Source organism: Sciurus vulgaris (assembly GCF_902686455.1).
Source record: "Sciurus vulgaris genome assembly, chromosome: 10".
Lineage (NCBI taxonomy): Eukaryota > Metazoa > Chordata > Mammalia > Rodentia > Sciuridae > Sciurus > Sciurus vulgaris.
Window position 1 is genome coordinate 56192153 of NC_136470.1, and position 26662 is coordinate 56218814.

At 37.1% G+C, this 26662-nt stretch overlaps 1 protein-coding gene and 1 long non-coding RNA gene across 9 annotated transcripts in view; both read left to right on the forward strand.

Annotated features, from left to right (window-relative positions):
* The window catches only part of LOC306670535 (uncharacterized protein), a 217077-nt gene that overhangs the window by 80189 nt on the left and 110226 nt on the right, over positions 1–26662 (forward strand). For 2 of the 8 annotated variants that reach the window (XR_013766433.1, XR_013766436.1), the window contains exons 3-4: positions 21274–21344; positions 21834–21927. The exons of 5 other annotated variants lie outside the window; for them this stretch is intronic. The gene's annotated coding sequence lies outside the window, so the exon portion shown is untranslated. The remainder of the gene's footprint in view (positions 1–21273; positions 21345–21833; positions 21928–26662) is intronic. One more of the 8 variants, XR_013766434.1, reaches the window with a different exon arrangement.
* On the forward strand, positions 889–8259 carry LOC306670537. Its single transcript, XR_013766438.1, has 3 exons — positions 889–999; positions 7076–7213; positions 7815–8259. It is a non-coding gene; the product is annotated as an uncharacterized lncRNA (long non-coding RNA).

Here is a 26662-nt window from a genome sequence, read left to right on the forward strand (position 1 = left end):
GTGAGAAAGGAATCCTGCATGAGAAGGGTGAGTATTGTGCATCAGGTGCTCTCAAGATACCAGGAATCTAAGAAGATCCATGTGTATCAGAGCCTGTCCAGAAGATGAAGGGACATTGCCCAAATCAAAGCAGATTCTCATGGAACATACCCACAAGATGAAGGCAGATAAGACATGTGAGAATCTTCCCTGAACTGGCTGAGGCCCAATCATCTGAAAAGGAAGAACACAAGATTTGTGAGGATCACCTCCAGGTGAAGAAATGAAAAGGAGATCATCAAGACTGTTCAAAGATGAAGAGAGCCAGAGAAAAAGCTCTACGTCCTTTATGGCCTCCATAGTTATATAGGTCAGTCATTCAAATAATAGAAGCCTTTATCTGCCTGGAATACATAGGAGAATTTTTATAGGAATCCACAGTGATCAGGACCAATAAGCACCCAGATATCCAAAGTTTCAATAGACAGGAAAAGGGGTAGGAAAACCAAGTTCATTATGAGGAGCAAATATTTAGCTAAAGCCAATCCAGAATTGACACAGAAACAAGAATTAGCACAAAATGTCAGTAAAATAATTTTTATAATTATAACCCAGGTATTAAAGGGTCAAATATTTGGAAGACATATTTTGAAAAGACCCACATTTACCTTAATGTTGTGTTGTGGTTTGGATATGAAGTGTCCCTGAAGAGCTCCTGTGTTAATGCAGGACTGTTTGTAAGTGAAATGAGAGCATTGGGAGAGTCACCACAGTCAGTCTCTCCTAGTTTGAAGGCACTGGGTGGTACCTGTAGGAGTGTGGCTGGATGGGATGGGACCCTGGAGGCTGCCCTCCAAGGGTTCATTTTCCCTGTTCTCTGTTTTCCGTTCTCCCACTCTTTGCTTTCTGGCACCTGGAGCAGAGCAGCCCTACTCCATCAAACCCTCTGTCATGATGTTCTGCTTCACCTTGAGCCCACAGCAGTGGAGTCTGTGCACCATGGACTTAACCTCTGATACTGTGAGGCAAATACCTGTTCCTCTAAGTTTTTCTCTTCAGGAATTTTTGTCCCTTTGACACCACACTGAATAACACATTATGGAAATGATAATATTTGAGGATGGATTGGTGATAGATTATTGTAGCAACAGAAACGAGCCATAGTGAAGCATAAAGATAGAGGTGAAAAATAATTTTAAATGCAATACAATCAGTGAGCTGGGACACAGTTTCAAGTGTTTTAGTAAATGTGGAATGACGTTTTGAATGAAGAAAATGAACCCAGAAATCTACCTTTTCATAGATAAATAACAACTTTCTCAAACATGTGAAAGTTGAATGTAGTTCTAAATATATGGGTAAATATATGAATTTTTGTTATGTGAATATCTTTAAAAGTTAAAATTAGTTATATGAAAATAAATAAGGTGGAGGCTGGAGATATGCATTTGTGAATGACAAAAAAAAAAAAGCTTCAGGACAAGGGAAGAACCCTAGGGGTCTTGTCCTGTGTCACTGGAAGGTAGAAGGGTAGAGTATGATCATAGAAAGATTCAAACATTAAATTGTAAATGAGAGAGTTGTGACTAATAACAAAAATTAATTTGAAAAGCGGGAGGAGGGAATGCTGGGCAAGAATTGTCTCAGTGGTGGAGACTTGCCTATTATGTTAGTGTGTGTACGGCCCTGAGATCAATCCTTGGCACCACAAAAATAAATCATTAAATGAAAAAGCCATGGTGTAATGCATACAAATATCAAAACATCACATTGTCCCCCATAAATAGATACAATTATTAGTGCTCAATATAACATAAAGTTGTGAAATTTAAAAAGAGGCCAGATTGAGGAAGGTATATCATAGGGGAGAACTGAAAGAGCAGCTTAACCAACGCAGGGACAATTTGAACATCTATATACAGTTGTAAGGAATTGTAACTCAAACTTTAAAGTAAATATTTGTGAGTGCATGCTGATATAAATGATTGAATAAATACATTTGGGAGAACAGACAGGTCAATCACCCAAGCTGAAGAATTCTAAAAGTTTATGTGGATGCTCCACCCTGAAGGAAGTAGAGGAGTACTCAAGTATGGACTGCATAGAATGATTGCCCTTGAACACAGTATGAAAGCAAAGAGATGCTTCCCAGTGGAAACACTTAACAAAAGTTTATTCAGGTGATAAGGTCAACACCAGCAGTCATAAATCATGTTGCTCCGGAGCGGATGCTCTGGGACCAAACCACTCACCACGTGTTCTTGGATAGGCCGAATTAATATTGTCAAAATGGCCATACTACCAAAAGTGCTATACAGATTCAATGCAATCCCAATTAAAATCCCAATGATGTACCTTACAGAAATAGAGCAAGCAATCATGAAATTCATCTGGAAGAATAAGAAACCCAGAATAGCTAAAGCAATCCTTCGCAGGAAAAATGAAGCAGGGGGTATCGCAATACCCGAACTTCAACTTTATTACAAAGCAATAGTAACAAAGACGGCATGGTACTGGTACCAAAATAGACAGGTAGATCAATGGTACAGAATAGAGGACACGGACACAAACCCAAATAAATACAACTTTCTAATACTAGACAAAGGCGCCAAAAATATGCAATGGAGAAAAGATAGCCTCTTCAACAAATGGTGCTGGGAGAATTGGAAATCCATATGCAACAGAATGAAACTAAACCCATATCTCTCACCCTGCACAAAACTCAACTCAAAATGGATTAAGGACCTTGGAATCAGACCAGAGACTCTGCAGATTATAGAGGAAAAAGTAGGTCCCGATCTTCAACATGTCGGCCTAGGACCAGACTTCCTCAACAGGACTCCCATAGCACAAGAAATAAAAGCAAGAATCAATAACTGGGATAGATTCAAACTAAAAAGCTTTCTCTCAGCAAAGGAAACTATCAGTAATGTGAAGAAAGAGCCTACAGAGTGGGAGAATATCTTTGCCAATCATACTTCAGATAGAGCACTAATCTCCAGAATCTATAAAGAACTCAAAAAACTCTACACCAAGAATACAAATAATCCAATCGACAAATGGGCTAAGGAAATGAACAGACACTTCACAGAAGAAGATGTACAAGCAATCAATAAACATATGAAAAAATGTTCAACATCTCTAGTAATAAGAGAAATGCAAATCAAAACCACCCTAAGATTCCATCTCACCCCAATTAGAATGGTGATTATCAAAAATACAAGCAACAGGTGTTGGCGAGGATGTGGGGAGAAAGGTACACTCATACATTGCTGGTGGGGCTGCAAATTAGTGCAGCCACTCTGGAAAGCAGTGTGGAGATTCCTTAGAAAACTTGGAATGGACCCTCCATTTGATCCAGCTATCCCACTCCTTGGCCTATACCCAAAGGATCTAAAATCAACATACTACAGAGATACAGCGACATCAATGTTCATAGCTGCTCAATTCACAATAGCCAGACTATAGAACCAACCTAGATGCCCTTCAATTGACGAGTGGATAAAGAAACTGTGGTATATATACACAATGGAATATTACTCAGCCATAAAGAATGACAAAATTATGGCATTTGCAGGCAAATGGATGAAATTGGAGAATATCATGCTAAGTGAGATAAGCCAATCTCAAAAAGACAAGGGACGAATGATATCGCTAATAAGTGGAGGATGACACATAATGGGGGGGAGGGAAGGGTTAGTGTTAGGGTTAGAGTTAGGGTTAGGGAGGGGGGCAAGTATGGAGGAAGAAATGTACTGTATAGAGGGTAAAGAGGGATGGGAGGGGTGGGGGGAAGGGGAAAAAATAACAGAATGAATCAAACAACATTATTGTATGTGGATTTATGATTACACAAATGGTATGCCTTTGCGCCATGTACAAACAGAGAGGCAACATGTATCCCATTTGTTTACAATAAAATAAAAAAAAAAAATCATGTTGCTAGTATGTCCCCAAATATGATGCATTGAAAGCAGTATTGTTGCCAGGCATGGTGGCCAAGCTATGTGAGGAGCAGAGGCAAGAGGGTCACAATTTGGAAGCTAGACTCCACAATGTGGTGATACCCTGATTCAATGTTTGAAATAAAAAGGACTGGACCTGTAACTCAGTGGAAGTAAACTCCTGGGATCAATCCCCAGTACTGAAAGTGAAGAAAAAGAAAGTAAAGAAAGTGGCACAGTTAACTCAACACCTTCCTCTTTAAAACCATAATTTTGAGATAACCATGAAAGAATCAGATACGTTGTATTAGAGGGGTATCCTACAAAGGATTATATAGTACCTGACTGGTGCTCCTAAAAACTCTCTACAGTCACAAAAACAAGGGAATTCTGAGAAATTTCAGGAGTCAAGAGGCAGCTAAGGAGACATGACAACTAAGTGCATGTGTCTTAGGACAGGAATGGAGAGTAGGAGAGTGAGTGGAGTAGGGAGATGTAGTGTGACTGCTGAAGGCACCAAGAGCCCATGTGAGGTTAGTGATCATCAATGGTAAGTGATACCAGCCATTGCAGATAAGGGGTGTTTATCCACTGCATTGAGCTGATGGATACAGGAAAGAAGTCCACACTTGTAAGCACATCTTAGCCAGATAAATGCTGTCAAGTGAGTGGGAGAGGGTCATGGAGGTGACATATGAAAGGAATGATGAACACTGAAAGTCCTATGGGATTCTATGTCCCCGTGGAGTCAGAGGATTGCTAACCTTGGAGTACTGGGTGTTCAAAGGATAGGAGGTAGAGGCAACAACACAAGAAGAGTGGTGGTTGCTGGTATCTGTCCTGGTAGAGGGAAGGACATAGTGTATAAAGTGAGAAAGGCAAGCTCCTGAGAGCATGAGAGCAGAGGACAAGGAACTGCAGCAGGCATCTGTGTAGCTATTGAAGTAGCCACCAATCAGGACAGGAGTCATGTGAGAGTTAACAGTGCAAAGAGCTGTGATCTCAAAGAGTGAGGAGGGAATGACCTGGGGATTAGTAAGCATTGAAAACAAGGAAATGTGGATTTGTCTTCAAAAGACTGCATATTAGAGAAAAAGAACAGTGAAGACTTCAGAGAGCAATGAGAAGCCAAAAAGACACTTGCTTTATCTCTAGACCTAGAGTTGGGTGAGAAGAAATGTTCCCCTGAAAGCACAGCTGGTGAAAGTAAGGAGCATGTTCAGAGCCATATGGGCATTAGGGTGGAAATACTGTGGGATGACTGAGAGTCCTGGGCTGCTTATGATCATTAACATAAATGAAAGTAAAGAGTAAAGTGAATGAGATATCAAGGTTGGGAGGAGATTGGGGTAGTGGTGGGGGGACTTTTGGTGGTTGGGGTGGTAATACTGAGCTTGAGTATTTTATGGGCTCCCATCCTTATCCCTTCTGATGGAGGTATAGGGGTTTCCAACAGTCTTGATATTTTAAACTGAAATTAATTGCTGTCTGAGACATAAGGTATTAGAATAAAATTAATGCAGGAGAAAATCTGGGTGACCTTGGGTTTCACAGTGGTTGTATGTACCACACTGTTTAAAGGACTAACCATGAAAGAATACATTGGTCTTCTTAAAATTACATTCTTCTTAGTCTTGGGGTGTAGCTCAGTGGTAGAGTCTTTGCCTAGCATGCATGAGTCCCTAGCACTTAATCCCCAGGACCACACAAAAGCAACAAAATGCTTTTATATATAGTAATATATATACACATATACATCATTTTTGATACGTATTCTGTACAGAAATGAAGGCTATTAATAATAAAATGAATGTCTAATATGGTAACAGTATAGGATCCACATTTTAAGATCAGGTAGGCATTTGGAAAGTACATTTGCAAAGCTCTCTAGCTGTGTCTACAATGTTAAAGGAGTTCAGTGAGGTTGATTAAAGGGTTCCTTCTGTTTCACATGGCAACTTAGCAATGGTGTATATTGTCTGCTTCATTTAAAAACTTAAACTTCCACTATAAAATAGTCAATTAATTAGATATAATTTCATTCCCAGAAATTTAAAGATAAAATCAAAACTGAAAGATTACAATCATTTTATGATTGGGGTTTTTTAAATTGTGAAAACACATATAAGTCACTGTTCAGTTATCTATTTTAAAATGTGTTATTAGGAATGACAAAGCTGGCATATAGCTAGTTTGGGAACAGAGTTTCAGTAAATCCAGTGTTTTGAAATGTGAGTTTTAAATAGCTTGGGAATGTTTACCAGGATTGTACAATTTATAGAAGGATGACAACTCTGTTCTTTGTATCTTTATGTACCATAGGTGATGTTTTTCATGTCGTTGATGATTTTGTTTTCTTAATCAAGATGCATTGCATTCATAGTTCAACACGGAAAAGATGATTATTAAGGCCTTGTGGCACACACCTGTAATCTCAGTTTCCAGAGAGGTAGAGGCAGGAAGATCTCAAGTTTGAAGCCTGCCTGAGGTACTTAGAGATACACTGTCTCAAAATAAATTAAATAGAGGCCTGGGGTGCATCTCAGTGTTAGAGCAATTACTTGACTAGAGTATGCCTGGTTCAATGACTGGAGCACCCACTGAAAAGAGAGAGAGAGATAGAGAGGAAGGGGGAGAGAGATATACAAAATAAAGGAAGTGAAGGAGAGTGGTTACAAAATTCAAAAAGGTAGAGATAATCAGGACCTCACTTTAGTATTTAGTGATTATCTCTGAAGAATTAAGATGGGCTGAAGATGGTCACTTGTAGAACATGCAAAAGGCCATGGTTTTGATCCCAGCACCACACACACACACACACACACACACACACACACACACACACACACACTCACAGGAGAGTTCCATAAACTTGATAGAGTACATTATAAATTTGTTGAGCTACATTAAGACTGTCAGGACTACCTTATGCAATGTTTGCACATCTGTAATCACGGTGACTGAGGAGGCCAAAAAGGAAGATCACAAGTTTGATTGAGCCTCAACAATTTGGTGAGACCAAGTTTCAAAAATTTTTAAAAAAGTTTTAGGGATGTAGCTCACTGATAAAGCAACCCTGCAATCACTCCCTAACTAACCCCACCCCTGCCATTGTCCCCCAAAGACAGTCACGGACATTGTTCTATTTTTAGGCCTTAGAGCTGATTGCAAGAAATGGAACTCCAGAACTTCCGAATGCAGAGACATTTTCCCCAATATTTTGTGATTTCTTAAATGGATGTTTGGAAATAGATGTGGAGATAAGGGCACCAGCCACAGAATTGTTGCAGGTAAGTTTGGAAAAGATGTCATTTTGGAAAATGTTGACTCTTTTTGAATAACCAACAGTGGTAATAACATTTCATTATTCATTGATCACTACCAATAAGTCAGCAGCAACATTTTAGGGTTTCATCTGCCAGGAATGGAAAGATTAGTATTGTGGGCAGAAGTTGTGGGTTAGTGGTAGAGCTCTTGCCTAGCATATGTGAGATCCTGTGTTTGATCCTCAGCACCACTAAAAATAAAATAAGGTATTGTGTCCTCCTACAACTAAAATGTATACATATATACATATACATATATACACATAAAAGTTTAATACATTTGATGTACGTTCTTGTATATCATGAAATACTGTATCCATTCAACGTTTTCATGAGTGTATTTATGAACTATTTCACTGTTTATGTTTGGAAATTAGGAAAATTAAACAACTGTGTCTACAACTATGGAATTTATGTACTGATGAGGAGTGTTCTGTGTAGGTATTGACATGTAATTTTTAAGAAAATTGTATTCATAAGTAGTCTTCAGGGCTTAGTTGAAAGGAAAAGTTTTATTTTTCTATTGGTAAACTTCATGTTCTTCTCTCTCCCCTTTTCCTGACAGTACCCTTCCTGAAACTGGCCAAACCGTTGTCCACATTGACAACACTGATCTGGGCAGCTAAGAAAGAAAAGAGGAGTCGCCATTAACATCACTGACGTGGTTCATGTCCTTTTTTCCATTTTCTAACATGAAAATGTTTCTTAAATTTAATGAAGTGTTTCTTGTTGTAAAAGACATGTGACATGAAAATTGCCATTTTAACAATGTTAATTGGAGAACCCAGTGGCATTAATTACACTCAAATATTGTACAAACTTCTCTTTCCAGAACAGTTTGGTTACTGTAAGCAGAAGCTCTGTCACCATGAAGTAAAAATTCCCATTCCTCCTCCTCCAGTCCCTGGCTGCCACTAATTTTTATCCTGCTTATATTTGTTCTAATTAGTTATACATGACAATAGAATGCACTTTGACACATCAGATGTAAGTGGAGTATAACTTCTCATGTTTCTTATCAGTCATTTTGTCCGATATGCACATAGGGAGGTAATCTCCAAACCATTCAACTATTCTTCCTCTCCCCATAAGCCTGTGCCTCCTTTTAATCTCCTTTGCCACAACCAAAGAAACTCTATACTTTGATAGCCACTCTTGTTATTGCAAATTAGCATCCATATATCAGAGAAAACATTCAGTTTTTTGTCGTGTGGATTGGCTTATTTCTCTTAATATGATATTCTCCAGCTCCATCCATTTACTGGTAAAAATATCTTTTCATTCCTCTTTAAAGTTGAGTAATATTCCATTGGGTATATACACATATCTTTATGCATTCATATCTTGAAGAACACTGTGTTAGTTCCATAGTGTAGTTATTGTATGTTGAGCTGCTATAAACATTGCTGTGGCTGCATCACTGTATTTTGCTCATTTTAAGCTCTTTGTGTATAGACCAAGGAATGGGATACCTGGGAAAATTGGTGTTTCCATTCCAAGTTTTGGAAGACTCTCCATACTGCTTTCCATAATGGTTGTACCAATTTGCAGTCCCACCAGCAAAGTATGAGTGTCCCTTTTTCCCTGCATCCTCACCAACATTTATTCTTGCTTGTATTCTTCACAATTGCCAGTCTGAATGGAACGAGATGAACTCTTAGAGTAGTTTTGATTGGCAATTTTTTTATTGCTACAGATTTTGAACATCTTTTCATATATTTGTTGATGGATTATTTTTCTTTTTTGTGAAATACCTGTTCAGTTCCTTAGCCCATTTATTGATTGGCTTACATATACATATTTTTAAGTTCTTTGAGTTCTCTATATATCCTGGAGTTTAATACTCTATCTATGGTGCATATGACAAAGATTTCCCTGCTTTCTGTAGACTCTCTTTTCACATTATTGATTGTTTCCTTTGCTGAGAAGAAGTTTTTAGTTAGAATCCTAACCATTTATTGATTCTTGATTTTATGTCTTGTGCTTTTGGAGACTTGTTAAGGAAATCCAATCCTAAGCCAATATGGTGAAGATTTGGGCCTGTTTTTTTCTTTTCTTAGAAGAAGGGCCTCTGTTGTATGCCTAAATCTTTGATACACATTGAGTTGAGATTTGTGTACAGTGAGAGATAGGGGATAATTTTTATTTTGTTACATATGGATTTTCAATTTTCCTAGCACCATTTATTGAATAGGCTGTTTCCTCTAGTGAATATTTTTTGAACTTTTGTCTAGTATGAGATAAGTGTATGTATGTGCATATGTCTCTGTGTCTTCTATTCTGTACCATTCATTTTCATGTCTGTTTTATTGGCAGCACTACGCTCTTTTTGTTAGTATAGCTCTGTAATATAATATAAGGTCTGGTATTGTGATGCCTCCTCCTTCACCTATCTTGCTAAGTATTGCTTTGGCCATTCTGGATATCTTATTTTTCCATAAATTTCACAACAGATTTAGATGTTTAAATTACCAGATTAAGCGTGTAATGATCAGTTCTAAGTGGCTATAGAATTCAAAGTTCAAAGTGTACAGTGTAATTGCATATTATCAACACAGCAGAGGCATAATTACCAATAAAACCCAGAAAGTACCTGGGAAATAAAAGAGAACATATTCTCCTGCAATTTAAATCCTCCAGCATGGAACGAAGATCATATCAGGAAAAGAATTAGGGAAACTTCCTAAAATATGCTTCAGAAAGCTAAGATTATTTAGAATACTAAATATGGTACTGAAGATAATAGAAGAGCATGTAAATCATGGTAGACAGATGTTATTAAAAGTACCAAATTCAAGCATGAGAAGATCAGAGTAGAATAAGCACAGAGTTTCCAGTATGAATTAGGCAAGTGGATTATAAAATTAAAGAACAGTATCTTCAAGCTGAACTGATGAAAAAACATAGCTCAGCAAATCAAGTTGAAACTATATAGGACCTAAGGAAAAAAAACTTAAAATCATCTGGACATTAAAAGAAGTATATTTCAAAGGACCGCAATTGGAGTTTTCCCTCAAAAAATATCACTAATAGAAACCAAAAGTCAGAAGACTAATATATTTAAGTTATAAAGCATTAGTACCAGAAATATGAGATTCCTATGTTTTTTTTTAAATTGTCTTGACATATAAGTATAATAAAGAATAAGGTGGAATGCAGGCTGCTTATGTTAGAGTGTGTGCATAGATCAACACCCAGCACCCCAATGAAAATCAAAGAAACCAAAAGAACATGGACAAAATCAAGCCATTTCAGAAAAACATGTTAAAGAAGGTGGCACCAAAAATTTGTCGTGAGGAATTCCACATCTGGATCTGATTCTCCCTTGGGAGTAGTCTGTGTCTGTCCTATCCTTTAAATCAAACTGTGTTTCCAGAAAAGAAATTCATTAAGAGACTTCAGAGAATGTGCTGTAGATACAAATAAAATGAAATTTCAAAGGGAAATTCACATATAAGAAGAAGATGTATATGTAGAACAATTAAATATTTTAAGAATAGTTAGCTAAAAATAGTAATACTTTATTTGGATATAAAAAAAGATAAAACAGAAATACTCTTTAACTATGCATAGAAGATGATAACATCATTATTGGAGATGAAGTTTCCTTAAATCTTATGAGGAGGAGTATGGAAATAACAAATGCATTATAATTTAAAGGGAATAAACACAAACAGATTAGAAGAAATACAAAATATTTGAAAATCTAATAGAGGAACTGGAGAAGAAGAAGACAGTTTTCTTATTGTGATTTTTACAAATTTGTTGTATATTTTGGGTCAAACATGTGTCTCTTGAAAACAATGTCACCTAGTTTATGATTTGTCTTTATCTCTATATTATCTTTTTCTGCTCTCACTTGATGATGTGGCTGGATAAAAATTTTTCAAGACAGGTGATATCAGTCTTCCAAATTTGTTCTTCTCAATGTTGCATTGTTTATTATGAGTCTTTTGTATTTTCTTACAGATTTTAGAATCACTTTGTCAGTATCCACAATATAACTTACTAAGAACTTATTTGGGATTGCATCGAGTCTATAAGTTACATTGAGAAGAACTAAGATCTTGAAAAGTTTGAGTCTTCCTCTCCATGAAGATGGAACATCTCCCAGTTATTTAGTTCTTGTTTGATTTTGTTGATCAGATTTTGTTTTTGTATTGTAAATCTTATATAGACTTTGACAGGTTTATACCTAAGTATTTCATTTTGAGTGTGCTAATATAAAGGAATTGTGTTTTAATTTTTATGTGGAATTCAGAGTGAGAAAAAATGTTAGCGTAAATCATGCTGTGGAATGATGGAAATAATGGGTGACATGGTCTTAAAAGTAGCTTTACTCTCTTCTCTGCTATTGCCCTTGACTAGTTTGTTTTGAAATCTTGGCATTTTTGAGAAGACAACAGGACCAAAGTAAAGGCAAAGGCTTTAGTTTTTGGTATAATCATAATAAGATGAAAAATGCCATGCCTTTGGTGACTGTGGTTTTGAACTATCCATTGTAATAGTTTAACATTCCATCTAAATTGCCCATAAATGCATGGTTGCTTTATTCATTAAAGCATCCACTAATGTAAATTTACATGTGTTATTATGCTCTCACTCTTTAGTTCTTATGATAGATAGTGCTAAGTCAGTGAATTTGTGGACTTAAAGAGTAGATTGACTCTAACAAATGCTCTTGAGGAACTGAGAACAGAAATTGGCCATTTGATTTGTCAGTAGGAAAGACACATCTGACCTTTGTCAAAGCAGTTTTGAAGGAGTGGTGGTGGAGTCAGGAAGTGAAACTAAAGAAGTGTTAAATAGTAGTTTGTGCAAGGAGAACATACATAAAAACCACTTAGCTGTGAAGGCCACAATAAAATAGAAGCCTGTAACAGGTGCACCATGAGGGATTCCGGGAAGTGATTTCATTTACTTACTTTGGTACTCAGAATTAGACCCAGGGGCACTAAACACTGAGGTACATTGCCAGACTTTTCGTTATTTATTTAGAGGTGGGATCTGGCTAAGTTGCTTACAGCCTCACCAAATTGCTGAGGCTGATTTTCAACTTGTGATCTTCCTGCCTCACCTCCTAAATTGGTGGGATTACAAGCATATGCCACTCTTCCCTGCTACTTATTTTGTTGTTTCCTTTTGTCCAAATGAAAAGAAGACAATTTTTTTACTGATCCTGTAGAGAGAGAAAATTTGGTCATGTGGATATTCAGATTCAATCTATTGCAATTCTGAACTCATCTTAATCCCACCTCATTCCCCTCCTTGGAGAACATCCTTCCAGTACTCTTTAATCTGCCTGTCTTGATACCATCTTCAAATCAATTTCTGGAACTTTTACCCTTCTTACTTAAATCAAAATCATCCCAGATTTAGTGTATTATGTTGCCTCCTGGTGTTAGTGTAGCTTTTATTTTTATTTTATCATTGATATCTAAATTAACATCATTATGATCTGATAGAATTCAGGGAAATATCTCCATTCCTTTTGTTTTTACTACATTGCTTTGTAGCATAAGATATGTTCTATTTTAGAGAAGGATACCTGTGATGCCAAGAAGAAAGTGTATTTACTCTTTGATGGATGGAATATTCTATATATGTCTGTTGATTCTAAATTATTGATTGTATTATTTAGTTCTGTACTTTCTGCATTTAGTGTTTGTTTGGAACATCCGTCCAGCAATGAGAGGGGTATGTTAAATCCACCCAGTGTTGTTGTTTGTCATCTATTTGATACTGGAAGCTCAGAATGTTTTTTGATATAGATAGATAATCCCTTTTGCAGTATGGAATGTACTTTTTTGTCCCTTTTGATTAACTTTGATAAAGCTCACTCTTTCTGATATGAGTATAGAAATCCCTGCTCCTTTACACAATCCATGTGAATGATACATTTTTATTTCCCCATGTCTTACCTTCAGTCTGTGCATGTATTTGCCTATGAAGTGAGTCGCTTGGAGGCAATGTATTGTTGAGTCTATTTTTTTCATCCAATCTCATTCAATGTTTTTTGATTGATGAGTTTAGGCCATTAACGTTTAAGGTTACTATTGAGATACAAGTTGTATTTCTGCTCATTTTGGTTTATTTATGATTTTTAATTTAACTTAATTTTTCTTTTCCTTGGTAATTCTTTTCGTGTGGTTCTTTTCTTTGCTGATTTTCACTTTTTTCCTTTTTCATTTCAGATTCATGGAATATTTTGTTGGGAATGTTGTATAGTGCAGGATTTCTAGTAGTGAATTCTAATTTTTTAGAATCATGGAAGATTTTTATTTCATCATCAAATCTAAAGTTTAATTTTGCTGGATACAAAATTCTTGCTTACCATCCATTTCTTTTTTTTTCAGAACTTGAAATATATCATTCCAGGACCTCCAAGAATTGAGTGTTTGGGTTGAGGTATGAGCTGAGGTTGGAATTGGTTTCCCACAATATGTAATTTGATCATTTTCTCATGGCCTTTAGATTCTATGCTTATTCTGTATATTACTCACTCTCATTATAATGTGACTTGATGTGGGTCAGTTATAATTTAGTAATTTTGGTGTCCTGCAAGCCTCCTCTATTTAATTTTCCTATTAATATTTTTTAGGTTTCAGTAGTGTTCTGATATACTTTCATTGAAAAATTTGTACATTCCATGATTTAATCACTATGCCCTAATCCATCCTGTTAAATACTAAATGTGGTCTTTTCAGTTATGTCATATTTCTTGGAAGTTCTGTTCATGGTCTCTCAACATCTTCTCTCCGTGGTCAACTTGCTTTTCAAGATAAGTTTTGTCTTCATTGCCTAAAAATCTGTATTCCAACGTGGTCTAATCTGTTGGTCATTCTTTCCATTGAATTTTTAATTTGGTTTATTGATTGCATCATTTCAAGTGTTACTGATTGATTATTTTTCAGAATCTCTATGTCTTTATTGAGGTGCTTGTTCATTTCCTGTGATCTCTGTCTAATGTCACTTCTTAAATTGTCCTTTTCCTGGCAGATGAGTTTTAGTAAGTACCTTCTTAACTCCTTCTTCTCTGATAGAGCTTCCACTTTGGAATTAGTGGTTTTTTTATTGGAGAATCTTGGTTTGTTTGGGACAATTTGTTTCTTATTTTTCATGTTATTTGGGTGTCTACACACGCAGCAATATGGATCTTAGGCAGTAGAATTTTCACCTCGAGACACATGTTCCTCACCATAAATGAAGAGACAAATAATAACCTCATATAATGCAAACAATATACAACCTGCCTGCTTTTTTCCTGGTCATTTAGGCCCACTCTCTCTCATGTACTATTGGTTTGCCAGGCTAGTTTTTTGGGCCTGACTCAGGTCTGTGAAAAATTGACTTACTCAGCTGCTGTGGGGACCATGCTCAGACTGCAAAATGGTACCTTACTTTGCCCTCTGCACAGTGTTGGGACAGATGTAGTGTTTTGTTTCCTGCACAACATATTGTACAGCAGTCCTGGCAGTGTCTTTGGTCTCTAAATGCTCCATACACAGACATGCCACAGTCCTCCCCAATATGCAGTTTACTTTGAATCCCTTATCAATTTACCCTGTTCATGGAGTAACTATTCCAGCTTGTGCCAATGGTTGCTGCTGTAGCTTCATAGCTGTGGCACTGGGAATTCCTTCCCTAATATATTTGATTGACTGAGTTTCCAATCTCTTTGAGTGTACAATATTAAATTCCAGCAAAGACCATCCAAATTTTTATCCATTCAACCCCCTAACCGAGGAGCTGTGCTTTGCTTGGTTTAATGTCATTTAATATTAGTATACTTCCCTATCCATAATTACACTAAGTGGAAATGAATTAAACATCCAATCGAAATACTTAGAGTGGATGACTGGATAAAAAATAAGAAAAACTAGATTCCACAAAATATTATCTACAGGAAATTGTATTTATAATTGAGGATTCACAGAATGTAAGGATGGGAAAGTATTTCATGGACATAGTAACCATAAGCAAGCAGGGTTGTCACATGTACATCTGATAAAATAGAATAAATCAACAACTGTGAAAAGAGGCAAAGGAGGACATTGGGTCAATGAACTGGGCACAAAGAAAAAACTTATCAATATGCATGCACTCAGTAACAGAGAATCAGAATACATAAACCACTGAAGGAACTGAAGGGATAAATAGTAACACATTAGTAATTTTATTTACTTTGATACTAATACCCCACTTTCAGGAGGGAGACAACATAGCGATACAAGATCATTAAATATACAGAGGGCTAGAATAACACTGCAGATTAAATGACCATAAGTATCATACATGATGTTTTCCAACCAGCAACATTTGAATACATTCTTCTCAAGCACTCTCTAGTACAGATATAACTATATATCTATTTGAGTCTCTGAATAAGAATAAATGTAGAAGATTGAAATCACACCAAGTATATATTTTTCAATTCTAATGCAATTAAACTTGAAAGTAATGGTAGAAGGAAAACTGGAAATTTTTCCAATAGGCGAAAATGAAATCACACAGTTGAGCAAGCAATGGATCAAAAAGAAATCAAAGGGGAAATGAGAACATACCATCAGGTGGACAAAATTGAAAGTACAAAATACCCACTCTGATTGGATGAAGCAAAAGGGGTACAAAAATGGAAGCTTATAGTGACTAATACCTGTACTTCAAAAGAAGAAAGATCTTAAATAACCAGCGTGTCTTTAGACCTTGATGTAATTTAGGTACTTCGTGTTTCCCCAAGGGCTATATGGTAAAAGCAGGGCTCCCAGTCTGATACTACTGGGGGATGTGGGAACCTGTAAGGGGTGTATCTCAGTGCGGGCTGACTTGAATGAGGAGGGTGGTGGGACTCCAGCCCCTGCCTATTCTGTCTTTCACTCCCAGCTATGAGGTGGGCAGTTTTGCTCTTGCAGGCATTTCCATCATGAGTTCCTTTCTCACCAGAGGTTGAAAGTAACATGATCAACAGGAACCTCCAAAACTGAGTCACAATAAGCCTCCTCTCAGTATGAGTTGAGTCATCTCAGATTGTTATTCTAGAAAAGGAAATCTGACTCAAATACACCTTTAGGAAGCTGAGAAACAAACAAAAAGAACAACAAAAGAAACAGAAAAAGAAACAATAAAAAAAAAAAGAACACAAAGTTAATAGAAGGAAGAAAAAAATAAAATTAGGTCAAGGAAAAAATAAAATAGATAATAGAAAAAATTATTGATTTTGTTTGGTTCTTTAAAAAGATCATCATAATTGAATGAAAACTTTTAGCTGGATTAAATTAGTGCCTCAGTTGGTGTTGTTATAACAACATGTTTCAGGATAGGTAATTTAAACACCATAGTGAGTAGTAGATTGAGAACAGAAATTAATATCTTACAGTTCTGGAGGTGTCAAGATCAAGGTGCCAAAGCTGGTGTCAAGTGAGTGCTGCTTTTTGCTTCCAAAGTGGCATCTTCCTCTGTCCTCATGAGGTGCAAGGCAGATAAACAAGAGAGTGCTTTCTTCAGCCTTAAAGCCTTTTATAAGGGTGTTCAACCCAGAAGCCACAGTGCTGCATTTCCCGACTAGATTTTATTGGTGCTTTCCAGTTAAACCTGAAGATGGGGTTTGTTGTTCCATTGTATGTGCACACAATATAACAATATAATTCGGACAAAGTCACTGCACATCACATCACTCTACCCTCCTTTGCTCTTTTCCATCCCCCTCGTCTCTTTCCTCCATTCTGCTGATCTCCCTTTGATTTTCATCATGTTTTCTGCCCTCCCTTCACTTTTCTTTGCCTTTTTTCTTGAAACCTGGGCTGGTTTCATTGTTTGGCTATGATCAATTGTGCTTCCATAAACATGGATATGCATTTATCCCTACAGTATGATGACTTTAGTATTTTAGGACATATCCCAAGAGTTAATGTATAGATGGATCATATGGTGGTTCTATGCCTAAACTTTTGAGGAAGCTCCATACTGATTTCCATAGTGGTCCTACTCATTACAGTCCCACCAAGAGTGTAAAAGTGTTCTTTTCTTCTCCAGATTCTCTCTACATTTTATTATGATTTACATTCTTGATGACTGCTGTTCTGACTATGTGAGGTAAAATCTCAGGGAAATTTTGGTTTGCATATCCCTTATTGCTAATGACATTGAATATTTTTTCCATATATTTTTTGGCTTTTTTTATTTCTTCTTTTAAAAAATGTCTGTTTTATTCATTTGTTTATTTATTATTTGGATGATTTCTTTTTTGATGTTGTGTTTTGTTGTTTTAGTTCTTTATCTATATTAGTCCTTTGAAAGGGGATAGCTAGAAACGACTTTCTGTAGGCTCTCTCCTCAATTTTGTAATTGCGTCCTTCATTCTGAAGATTTTTAACTTGATGACCTTTTCTTGAATAAATCTTGAAATTATTTCCTCAGCTTTCATCTTGTATTAAGCAAGTTTTTGACCCATTTCTAAATATTGCTGCATAGGCGATTAGGTTTCAATATGAATTCTTAAGGGAACACCATCCTGTGAGCTATATAGCATCCCACCCTTTATCCCCAACTTTCATATCCTTATATGAAATGCATTCATTTTATTCCAGGACCCCAAAAACTTTTGACACCTTTCACCATAAAAAGTCTGACTCTAAAGTCATATCATCTGTATCTTATGTGAATGAAACTCAATATGTGATTCTTCCTGAAGACAATATCCCTTCAGGTATGAGGCTATGAAATCAAGCTTTGTGTGCTTACAAAGCACAATGGTGGTACAGGCATGTGATAGACATTTCCTTTCCAATAGGAAGATAGAGACAAGAAGAAAGTATCCGATTCAATGATCCAAAACCTGACAGGAAAATCAGCATTAAAGTTTCAGGCTTGAGAATAACTATTTGGATTCTGTAACCAACCTTCCAGACACTGGGATGGGGGTTAGTTCCTCCAAATTTCAGGACATCATGTCCTCAGGTCTTTGCTGGGTAGAGCACAGACTCTACTATCCTATGTTGAAATCATGTGCCTTGGGCTCTCCCAGGATGGGGTTATATGCTGGTGATACTATAGCTCTGGGACCTCTGGATAAGCCCAATTTCATGGTTCCACTAAGCTTTGTCCTAATGGAATATTATTGTGATGTTTTTAAACCCATAACCACCCAGGTCATTAGCCTAGTGGGGACTCTGTACACAGCCCAGCCTCTGTGGAAATTCTCTGACCAAGTTGAAGGGTCTATGAGACTTTTTTTTTTTTTTTATATCCATGATGGGGTATCCTTGTCTCTACACCTCTTCCATGCTTGTGCCTGCAAATTTAGCACTATACATATGTTTCTCAGGATTACAACCTATATATTTGATACCAGTGTACTGAATAATACCTAAGACTGCTTGGGTAATGGCAGGGCTGGCATAATAGCATTGCATTAGAAAACAGAGAGAAGAGAGCTGAGGCAGTGCTAATCGGAGAGACCCTAAACACCAAGAAATTGTGGATCTTCTAGGACCCTTCCTCGAACCCGTTCTTCCCTTAAATTTCTGGGAATGTGGTGGAATTAATATCTTTAAAGATCTCAGAAGAGCCTTCAGGGTCATTGCCCCATTATCTTAATGAATAGCTTCTGGATTCTTTCTGTCCATAAGTATCACCTTATCAAATCATTGCTTAGCCACATCCTTGATATTTGTTCCCAAATATACCTTTTATTTTTCTTTATAATGACTCCATGCTGATACTATTCCAAATCAATAAAGACTGCTTCACTGTTTGTTATAAATTTCAACTTTAATTAGGTTCCCTTTGTAAGAAATTAAGCAAAATCTTGCAGCACATTTAAAATTTGCTTAGATAACCTCTTCAAGCCCCTGGCTTCCACCATTCATTCTTTTTCTTCTGATTTGTTCTGAATAGTTATACATGACCATAGAATGCATTTTGACATTTCATTCATAGTTAGAGTATAATTTCTCATTTTTCTGGTTGGACATCATGTTGCATGACATGGGTAATATAGTCACTCATGTACAAAGGTAATAATGTCAGATTCATTCTACAATCATTCTTATCACTATAACCCTCCCCTTCCTTCACTCCCTCTACCTATTCCAATGTAGCTCTATCCTTTCAAAGACTTCACGCTTATTGTGAATTAGCATCCACATATCAGAGAAAACATATGGCATTTTGTTCTCTGGTCTTGAATATGCAACAATCCAGTTTTACCTGTCTTGAGGTAGAAATACTGCTTTGTAACTTTAATGTCTAACTTTGTACTTATCTTACCCCTTCTATTTAATTGGGGTCAGTATTAGTACTGAGAGTTAGCCTTACATGTTTTTTTTTTTTCCCTTGGCTTTTTAAAAATTTGTTTATATTTTGTCCATATTTCTACATGAAACTAGAATGCATTTATACATTTTGATATCAATTATGGTCTATTATCTCAAGTTAACTCAGATTGTCATACTGAAAGTTCTAATTTTGTCAAGGAGTAACAGAAAACTGTTATAAAGCTTCAAGAAAATATAAAATGATATTAGTAAATTTAAAAATATTGAGTTTGTATAGTAGTTGTTATCCGTGAAATATAAGTTTTATAATTCCATATCTTTACGTTAAACTTCAGTTTGAAGAATATCACCTTGATGGAATGTTCTTCTCACCCTTGTATTTAAATGATTTCTGTATTTAAAACCTGAATACATCTATACCACAAATCCAGTAATAGCACCACAATTACACTGATGTTCTTGTCTTCAACAATGTTAGCTTTGAAAGAAAAATTCAGAATCTAATGTAGTATAATATTCCCATACACAGTGGTTCTTTACCAGAGTTGTGCATACCTCCTTCCTTAAGACTAGATTCTCAAAATAATAAAACTTAGGACTGGGGTTTTGGAACAGTGCTAGAGCACATCCCTAGCATGTTTGCGGCCCTGGTTTGATCCTCAGCTCTACAAATGTAAGTAAAAAAGGAATAAATTATGATATAATGGTATCTTATTCATATTCAACAAAAAAAAATTTAAAAATTTATCAACACAAGAAGTTATCTTGATAGTTAAGAGCAGATTAATGTATTAGGAAATTGTTGTTACTTCAATAAATTGAAAAAAATTGGTTTATAGAAATACATTAATAATTGAGCATAAGAAAAAATCCTTAAATAACTTTAACTGATTGTGATAATTTTATATAACCAAGTTGATTATAAGAAATTTTTTTGAAAATTAAGTTCCACAAAACTTCTGCAAATTACAACTATTCTACAACTATTCTCTTTACCACGAAAAAGACTTTCTAATCCAGAAACACTTCTTTTTTCTTCTACTTTCACTACTAAAACCACTTACCATACATAGAGCCTTTTCTGTAGTCCCATTTAAATATTCATTTCCAAACAATATTTACGAATTTTCTGAATTTGTATAAATTACCTTAAGGACATTAAGAAGTGAAATATATTTGATTTTGTATTAGGCATTTGAGGATTTAGCATTATAACTTTCAATTTACTCAGATGTCTTGGGTAACAAACACATTTATGATTAATCCCATTGATGTTAAACCTAAATCTGTTTTAACTATAAATACCAAGATACAAGACAAGTGTAGTTAACAGTATTAACCTTCTCTCCCTATTGACAAAAACTCCTAGAAGCAATGGATATTACATTGTAGACATTTTATACAAACCAACACTCTCATACTGGTCTAACTACTTAGAAAAACTTATGAGTTAGTATAATAGACAGGTGTACACAGCTAAATAAAATAGCCAGGAAGCAGAGATTTTGTAGTTTTTTGTAGAAGAGCACCAGATGTAGGAGGCAATGCAACAGATGTTTACTCAAACTTTTATAAGATTTAACCTGTTAGAAAGTGCATGCCTATCAGATTGTTATATTATGATTTAAATTTCCCGCAAGCCTGTTTAATTGCAAATGCCAGGTATAAAGTCCAACAACCATGGGGGACACTGAAATCAAGTGTTCAGATGATTAAATCCTAACCTCACTATGTCTATGTTCTTCTTAGGATTTTGTGAAGGGGAGTTTGCAATGTATTTGAGAGCCAATCCTTGAAAAATTGACCTCTGAACAAAGAAAGTGAGTCAAAACCGCACAGTTGAAGAAAGTAAGATTGATGAGAAAAATGTTTTAATTTAGGGACACAGGATCAAAAGTGAATTCACCATACAAGCATGAGCTTAAACAAAAACAACAACAAAAACAAACAAACAAACAAACAAAAAACGGGAAAAAAAAAAAGGAAACCCAAAAACTGACACAGCCATAATTACCAGAGAAAGGGAGCATGAAGAACATCTTCATCAGATCAGAGTGCACATTTGATTCAGAACACAGTCGGCCCATCTATCTGAAACTGTGAGAGTCCTGAAATCCTTAGGTAAAGATTCCCAAGTTAAAGAGGTTTGTATATACAAGATCATTCCATTTTTCCTTCTTCTACAGTAGTGTTTAGGGAAGGACATTTTACAAATCCAGGGTAGTAGAGCATAAGAGCAGATAAGATAGCCAGCCACTTAGGTCCTACAATGACTCGAATTTTAAGGTGACAGCTCTTTGTTTCTTTAGGCCTCACAGCTGTCCTCTGCAAGCCTTGTATGTTTTGCCTGCTCTTAAAGTTCTATCAACCATGGAGAGATAGAAATCTGGAAGTAGGTAAGAAGTAAGAGAACCTACTGTCCTGAGTTGAGAGAAAAGTGCCTCCTACATAGGGCACTTTAACCATTTGTTTTTCTGTTGTAAAATCAGGCCCTTAACGTATGGTTCTTTGGTTTATGTCTGCCCAGAAGACCAGTTTTCATTCCCCCAATTGGTAATCAGGGCAGATAGGATGCAGAAAATTATGAAAGATCTTTTTCCAACAGCAATGATGTCATTTTCCAGGACTGGCAGCAGAAGAAAATGAGGCATTTTTGAGTATCTATTTCCCAGAGCCTGTAGTGGTCAGCAGTTTCCACACCTCTTTTATGAGGACAAGGATCCCTTCTGAACAACATGAAAATCTCAATTGATTTTTTGTACATATGAGTAGGCTAGTGCTGGAACATAACTGTTGAGAAAGAACTTACCATCTGAGTATAAGAAAACTGATCTCATGCGTCCATGCCAGAGAAAACTCCATTTTTTCCTTCAGGGACCTCTCCCTATGAGCTTCTGATGGCCAGCAAACCTGTCTGTCATCACATGGTTCTGCCAAATGTGTTGGTGGCACCATTGGCAGAATGACTATATGGCCAAGAACCTGGAGAGTTCAGACTTAGAGAGGTGACTGACCTCTCCTGCCATGATGAACTTCCAAATGTGACAATCCAGGGGGAAATGGAGACCTACTTGTGGTATATTTCTCTGCTCTGTGGGCCCAAGGAATCTCTGTAGAGTAAGGAGGGGATCTATGGTTTTTAAATGCTTAACACCCTTTTCCTGGAGGAGTTTACAGAAGGGCAGTATGGAAAATGCCTCCCTTTTGTAGTCAAAGAAACTCAGGGAGCACACAAATAACAATGAGGAGATATCTTAAAGCTTCTAAAGACTTACTGTTTGATGAAAGGTAACCCAAGCATTTCTTCATGAACCACTCCATGAAAAATGTCCCTGTCTCAATGACTTCATGGGAGAGGTGAGGGGACTGCTTGGGAGGAATGACTTTGGGAGAATGCAGTTTGGTTCTTTAGGAGGTGTGGATCACTGGGGTTTTGCGCAGAGCCTTATCACAGACCAGACACGACAGGATACCTGGTAAGGTCAGTCAGGGCAGGAGTCATGGGTGAAACCTTCAAGGTTCACTGTGGAATGGCCCTAGCCAGAACACTGTGGCTTCCAATGCCCACCTTGCACCTTCCACTGCTCTTCCTGTAACATCTGTGTGGAAGTGAGTACTCCTCCCACCTGTCCTCTTACCAACCCATCAGGGGCACCTGGCCAGGACTTGGAACCTCACATCAAAAATGGGCCAGGAGTGGGTGAGTCCATGTTCCTGGACTGCTAAAAGTGTCTCTCTGCCACTCTTTTTTTTTTTTTTTTTATTGCTCAAATTTTAATTTTTAAACAATAAATGTAAGTCTCCATAACCCATAGAAGCAAAACATGTCTTACTCCTTTTATATTCGTATTCTGAAAATGGAAAAAGATCTGGAGGCCTACTAGGGAAATGACCACTAGGGTGTCAGCCCAGGCATGACTGGGTCATTTATTGCTCTGATCGCACAAGGAGCCATTGGGAGGGAATGTCAAAAAGTAGTATATAGGATGGTGACTGTGGTTGGTTTTTTTTTTTTTTTTTTCCCTAATTTTAAACAAATGGGATACATGTTGTTTCTCTGTTTGTACATGGCGTAAAGGCATACCATTTGTGTAATCATACATTTACATGGGGTAATGTTGTTTGATTCATTCTGTTATTTTTCCCTTCCCCCCACCCCTCCCACCCCTCTTTTCCCTCTATACAGTCCTTCCTTCCTCCATTCTTGCCCCCCTCCCTAACCGTAACTCTACGCCTAACACTAACCCCTCCCTCCTCCCATTATGTGTCATTATCCACTTATTAGGGATATCATTAGTCCTTTGGTTTTTTGAGATTGGCTTATCTCACTTAGCCATGATATTCTCCAATTTCATCCATTTCCTTTAAATGCCATATTTTATCATTCTTTATGGCTGAGTAATATTACATTGTGTGTGTGTATATATATATATATATATATATATATATATATATATATCACAGTTTCTTTATCCATTCATCAATTGACAGACATCTAGGTTGGTTCCACAATCTAGCTATTGTGAATTGAGCAGCTATGAACATTGATGTGGCTATATCTCTGTAGTATGTTGATTTTAAGTCCTTTGGGTATAGGCCAAGGAGTGGGAGAGTTGGGTCAAATGGTGGTTTCATTCCAAGTTTTCTAAGGAATCTCCACATGGCTTTCCAGAGTGGCTGCACTAATTTGCAGCACCACCAGCAATGTATGAGTGTCCCTTTTTCCCCACATCCTCCCCAACACCTCTAGTTGCTTGTATTCTTGAGAATCGCCATTCTAATTGGGGTGAGATCGAATCTTAGGGTGGTTTTCATTTGCATTTCTCTTATTACTAGAGATGTTGAACATTTTTCCATGTTTGCTGTTTACTTGTAGATCTTCTTCTGTGAAGTGTCTATTCATTTCCTTAGCCCATTTGTTGATTGGTTTATTTGTATTCTTGGTGTAAAGTTTTTTGATTTCTTTATAGATTCCAGAGATTAGTGCTCTATCTGAAGTATGATTGGCAAAGATTTACTCCCACTCTGTAGGCTCTTTCTTCACATTGCTGATAGTTTCCTTTGCTGAGAGAAAGCTTTTTAGTTTGAATCTATCCCAGTTATTGATTCTTGCTTTTATTTCTTGTGCTATGGGAGTCCTGTTGAGGAAGTCTGGTCCTAAGCCGACATGTTGAAGATCTGGACCTACTTTTTCTTCTATAATATGCAGGGTCTCTGGTCTGATTCTGAGGTCTTTAATCCATTTTGCGTTTAGTTTTGTGCATGGTGAGAGATACGGTTTTAGTTTCATTCTGTTGCACATGGATTTTCAATTCTCCCAGCACCATTTGTTAAAGATGCTATCTTTTCTCCATTGCATATTTTTGGCCCCTTTGTCTAGTATGAGAAAATTGGGAATATTCCTTAACATTGTAAAGGCCATTTATGCTAAGCCCATGGCTAATATCATTCTAAATGGTGAAAAACTGAAAGCATTCTCCCTAAAAACTGGAACAAGGCAGGGATGCCCTCTTTCACCACTTCTATTCAATATCATCCTTGAAACTCTAGCCAGAGCAATTAGACAGAAAAAGAGATTAAAGGGATACGAATAGGAAAAGAAGAACTCAAACTATCCTTATTTGCTGATGATATGATTATATACTTAGAGGAACCAGGAACTTCAACCAGAAAACTTTTAGAACTCATAAGTGAATTCAGTAAAATAGCAGGATATAGGCTCGTTGCAAGTAAATCTAATGCATTTTTATACATAAGGGATGAATCTTTGGAAAGAAAAATTAGGAAAACTACCCCATTCACAATAGCCTCGAAAAAAATAAAATACTTGGGAATCAATCTCACAAAAGAGGTGAAAGACCTCTACAATGAGAACTACAGAACAGTAAAGACAGAAATTGAAGAAAACCTTAGAAGATGGAAAGCTCTCCCATGTTCTTGGATAGGAAGAATTAATATTGTCAAAATGGCCATACTACCAAAAGTGCTATACAGATTCAATGCAATTCCAATTAAAATCCCGATGACGTACCTTACAGAAATAGAGCAAGCAATTATGAAATTCATCTGGAAGAATAAGAAACCCATAATAGCTAATGCAATCCTTCGCAGGAAAAATGAAGCTGGGGGTATCACAATACCAGAACTTCAACTCTACTACAAAGCAATAGTAACAAAAACGGCATGATACTGGTACCAAAATAGAAAGATAGAGCAATGGTACAGAATAGAGGACATGGACACAAACCCAAATCAATACAATTTTCTCCGCCACTGTTTGTCCCTTCCGTATGCCATGGCCTCTGTGTCTGCACCTGTCCTGTGAGTTTGGCCTTGCTTGCTTAAGTGCTAACGTGCAAAAGGCATCACATGTGTGCTGGGCCTGGTGGACTCATGGGTAGGAGAGCAGTGCCTGTCCCATCCCCTGGCTTGCTGATACTACATACCTAGACCTTTAGACTGGCTGCTGCCCTGTTCTGGGCCTCTTTGCATGTCCACCTTTTTGTGTCCAAGTAGGAGGATTTCCTATGTTCTTAGTGTTCTTCTCTCCTGTGCACAGGCCACTTGGGTTTACAAGTGCACAAGGCAGCTGGGTAAAGTGTTTTTTTTTTTTTTTTTTAATTTTATCCAGTACCTGAGCAAAAAGTCCCAGAGATATTCTATATGATGCTCAGAGTGACACCCGGCAGGTCTTGTCTCTGAGAGCTTGCTAATGACAGGTGACATGAAGTCCTAACTGTGCTTTAACTATGTAAATGCCAGTTTATCCCTAGAGGTGGGAGCCCTTGTGTTGGGACAAGGCAAGCAGCCTACAGTGCAGGAATTGGGGAGGTCTCAATATTTGGGGGTGATGGAGTCCACAGCAGATAGACCCTCAGTCCTGCTTCCTCTCCCCTAGGAGTTTTACCAGGTTGCAGGTGACTGAACAACTAGGTGGTCCACAGGAACATCAGAAGATACCTGCTCCTCCTCCTCTCTTTCAGTCTGTACTTGCGAACCGTGCTGGTGGGTTGTGTGGTATTCCTGGTCCGTAGGAGACTCACACCTTTCTCTCTGGACAAGGCCATGGCGTCTCCACACACTCCCAAGTGCACACACTGGAAGAACAGGGGTGGTGGGAGGGTGGGGGAGGGTAACC